The sequence below is a fragment of the Macrobrachium nipponense genome, chromosome 1 (genome assembly GCF_015104395.2).
Source record: "Macrobrachium nipponense isolate FS-2020 chromosome 1, ASM1510439v2, whole genome shotgun sequence".
NCBI classification, from domain to species: Eukaryota; Metazoa; Arthropoda; class Malacostraca; order Decapoda; family Palaemonidae; genus Macrobrachium; species Macrobrachium nipponense.
The window spans coordinates 192,419,315-192,423,841 of NC_087200.1; positions in this window are offsets into that span (position 1 = coordinate 192,419,315).

Here is a 4,527-nt window from a genome sequence, read left to right on the forward strand (position 1 = left end):
TTAGTTTGTCCAGGACCCTCAAGAGCAGATCACTGGAGGAAAAACATAAATTCTCCTCCACTGATCCAACCAATCCAACGACAGGGCGTCCGTGGATGGCATAAGCCAGAGGGTCCAGGTTGGGGGCCACATAGCAAGGGAGCTTGTGGTTCGCTTGTGAGGCGAAGAGATCCACTTGGAGGACCTGGGACAAAATCTCCGGCTCCACCCACTGGAATGACCCCGACGTCCAGAGACCACTCTGATTCCAGAGGAACTGACCGGGACAGGGCGTCTGCTATCACATTTCTTACTCCTTGCCAGGTGAGTGGCAGACAGATGCCATTTGTGTTTGTTTGCTAATGCAAAGATGGCTATCATGACATGGTTCACATGCTTGATTTGGACCCTCCTCTGTTGATGCAGTGAACTACTACTGCACTGTCCAAAACTAGCCTTAGATGAGACTTCTTCGGGGGAAGCAGTCTCTTCAGAGTAAGAAATACTGCCATTGCTTCCAACACGTTTTATGTGGAGCTGGCGAAATTGAACTGACCAAGTCCCCTGAACCTGTTTGAACTGAGAGTATCCCCCCCACCCGGACAGGGAAGCATCCGTGTGAATGGTTAACACTGGGAGGGGATATTGAAGGGGTACCTTCTTGGCTAAGTTCTTTACTTTTGACCAAGGCCGTAGTTGGTTGCGGATTGATCTGAGGAATTACTGACAACTTGTCTCGATATTTGGAGTTTGCTCTTGACCGCCAATTCGATTTATTATCTTTTCAGCCTTGCTTTCAGAAGGATATCTGTTACCGAAGCAAACTGAAGAGACCCTAGGATTCTCTCCTGGTTTCTTCTTGATGTCTGTTTTGCATTTGAGGAATTGCCTGACAGATTTTGCTATTTCCTTCCGTGTTGGCCATGGAATTGATAGATTGTGGGAAGACAAATCCCATTGGATTCCTAGCCACTGAAAATGAGATCCGGGGTAAGTCTGGATTTCGTTTTGTTTATCTGGAACCCCAGATGTTCCAGAAGTGAACTACCTTTTTGGTAGCTTCGAGGGAATCATTCCTCGACTGTTGGTGCCCAGATCAACCAGTCGTCGAGGTATGCCGCTACCATGATTCCCTGAGCTCTCAATTGTTGTACAACCACTTCTGCTATCTTTGTGAATACCCTGGGGGCTACATTCAGACGAAGGGCATCACTTTGAATGAGAATGTCTGATTTCCTAGCCTGAATCCTAGGAATGGGCGGAAGTGCCTGGCTATAAGGGATATGATAGTATGCGTCTGTAAGATCGATGGAGCATGTGACGGCTCCACGCGGAAGTAGGGTCCTTACTTGCGAGAGGGTAAGCATCTTGAACTTGTCGCAGCGAATGAAAGAGTTTAGCTTTGACAAGTCTAAGATTACCCCTTCTTTTTGTTGAGCCTTTCTTTGGCACGCTGAATAAGCGCCCTTGAAATTTTAGATGTTTGACTCTCGCAATAGCTCCTTTCTGAAGGAGTTCTTCCGCGTAATCTATCAATTCCTTTGACGGTACCTGATGAAATGATTTGTTGATTGGAGGAGGATCCTTGATCCAACTCCAGCCTAATCCTTTGGACACTATGCTCTGTGCCCAATTGCTGAACCCCCACCTGTGGGCGGAAGAGGAACAGCCTCCCTCCTACCTGGGGAGCCCTCATTGCTGATGGGCGGGTTGGCCACCACGCCCTCCTCTGAACTGCTTACTCCTTGTGCCCCTTCCTGCGCCACGATGCGAAAAAAGTAAACCTCTCGCCCTACCCTCGGTTGAGAGTAGCCCTTGAGCCTCATAAGCAGGGTTAAAGGCAGGCGAGATAGCGTAGGAAGTAGAAGGTTGCGATTGCTGGGGCACCAGGAGGAAAGGCTGGGTCTGTTTAGATGTGGCAGGTTGTCCCTGTTGGGTAACTGGGACTGCCTGCACAAACTGCTGCTGATGCTGAAGTTTTTTATATGGCTGGAAACCTCTTACCAGCCTTCTTTGGTTTCTTGCCAGCAGTGGGAACGGATTCCTGTTTCCTCTTAGAGGAAATACCCCACCTAGCTCTAAGGCTCTGGTTGAGTCTAGCAGCTTCGTGGTGGACTCCGTTCACTGCGGACTCTGGGAAGAGATCCGCTCCCCACATGCTCGCAGCCAAGAGTCTATTAGGCTCGTGCCTGATAGTGCACTCTTGAAGGACATGCTTCCGGCAGTTCCTCCTGGCTTGGAAGAAGTCAAAAGCGTCTGACAGAACCGTCTGAAACTGTGATTTCGCCAGAATCTTGAACAGCGGTTCGTTAGCGTATGAAAGTGCAGCCATTTCCGTAACGATAAGAGAGTTAAGGGACCTGCCAAACCTAGTTCGCGCATCGAACTCTGCCTGGATTAGGGAATCCGGCAGCCTAGGTAATTTCTCACCGAACTGGTCCATGGCGCAGTCCGGCTTGAGTTTACCCAGCGTGAATGTAGCTGGCAGGTTTTTCCATAAACTCTCCAAAGGCGGGGAAGAGTGGAGAAGTAGACTCCGACTCCCTCAACTGTGGAATGGGCTCATCCTTGAGGACTGCCTGAAGAGCCTTCTCCACCAATTTCGTGGCGAACGGAAGAGAGACCTCCTCTTCCGTCGCGAAAATAGTGAAGGGACTCTTGTAGGCCTGGAGTCTAGTGTTAGTACACTCCCAGTCCTCAAGGCAGTGAACCCATTCTCGTTGGGCGTGATCTCTACTGTAGAGAACTGACTCCTTCGAGATCTTGTCCTCTCTGTAAGAGCTGTTGGCGTCAGCCTAGCATACCCGATGAAAGGCTGCGACAGACCCGGGGGATAGAACTCGAAGTCCTCAATCCTTCGAGTACCAAACTCCGGGATCGAAATCATCCCGTCCTTAAAAGGAGCGTAGGCCGCTACTCTCCATGGATTCTCCATAGAGAAAGCTGGCAAGGAGTCGTAAGGCGGAAGTTGGAGAATCCCCGTGCTAGATGCAGGGGAGACTGGGGGAGGAGCCTGAGATAGCCCAGCTACTCGGTCCTCATTCTCTCTCATCCTATTAGAGAGGTCCTGGATAGTCTGTCCAGTTTGAGACAGACTGTTCGATAATTGCGCGAACATCTGCTCAAAACGTGTTCCCCATGCCGAAATTTGGGAACCTACCATCACCCCTATCCTGTTCCCATCATTCCATGGTGAGACAGAAGAGGGAACGCAGGAGCTGGTGCTTGCCACCCCTGCCGGCATAGCCGGAGAGGGGGCAGCGGAGGCGGGAGAAGGAAGGCAGCGACTCGGTGGTAGCGCGAGCCTTCTCCTTCGAAGCCTTGCTTCTGGAGCTCTTCGACTGGGAAGAGCTCGGCTTAGCCTTCACCGCATCGGCGTATGAAGTCGACGACTTCCTGGCCGAAGAAGACGAAGACGACTTCCTAGAAGTCGTCTTAGACAATGTCTTCGGTTCTCTCTTTCCCTTCTCCTTAGGAGGTACAGAGAGAGCGGGAGGGCGGCTAGGGATCTCGGATCCCGGAAAGCCTTGGAAAGAGGCGGAAGAAGAAGGGACAGGAGAAGATCCAGGAGCGCCCAAGGAAAGACCTTGGGCGCCCGACAAACCTACCTCAACCAACAAATCCTCACTAACTACCGCCATCGGCTCGAGGTTCAGGTCCAGGGCAGCGACGTCCGGAACTGACTCCTGGGAGGCTACGACTCCAAACGATTGCTGGAGTTCTTGCTGGATGGAGGCTATCACTGGGGCGGCGGACAAGGGGTCGACGTAGCCCGTCGACTTGCCCGCAGGGAAGATCTGGATGGCCAACTTTTTATCTAATATGTAGGGCTGGCCCTTGGCGGCGTTTTTTCCAAAGCCGCCCACCCACGCTTTCAGGGTGGCGAGGGCGACTTCCCTCACACCGCTAGCCTGAAAGAAAGGCGGGATTAGCTACCAATTGCGAACAGGGTTAACAAACTTACGAACTAGAAGTTGTTAGTAAAATCATAAGTAACCTTATAATGGACATACCCCATCCCCCAGCTGACCGACCAGGTCGTAGCATATAGCGCAGGCCTCGGGGTGCCAGACGATCGTCTCATTGTACGACGTGGCACACGGGGCGTGAGACCTGCACTCGTCATGTCCACAGGGGTCATATAGCGTCGCATTGCAGGCCGGGACCTGGCAGTGGTAGCCTGTAAGTGAAAAAGTACATGAGTACAAGAGCAACACTTACAGCCTAACATATGCTCCGCTGGTGCCGGAGCGATAAAGTTAGATAAAACCAGAGCCCGCTAAAATACGTTGTGGTAACCAGGTTGGAAGGTAGGCTATGGCTCCGCCAATGGCGGAGGCACAAGAATCAACCAACTAGGAGTGGTGGTAATGGAAACCACGACGGACAATGGCGGGGATGGTTGATAAAATGAATATAATAACACACAATTCATTGTAAAATATCTTACAATAGGGTATATATCCTTAAATTAAAACAACATTAAAACAACTTCTCTCCACTCGTCTACTAGAAGAGCGCGTAGGTAAGGGTAAGCTCCCTTCCGGT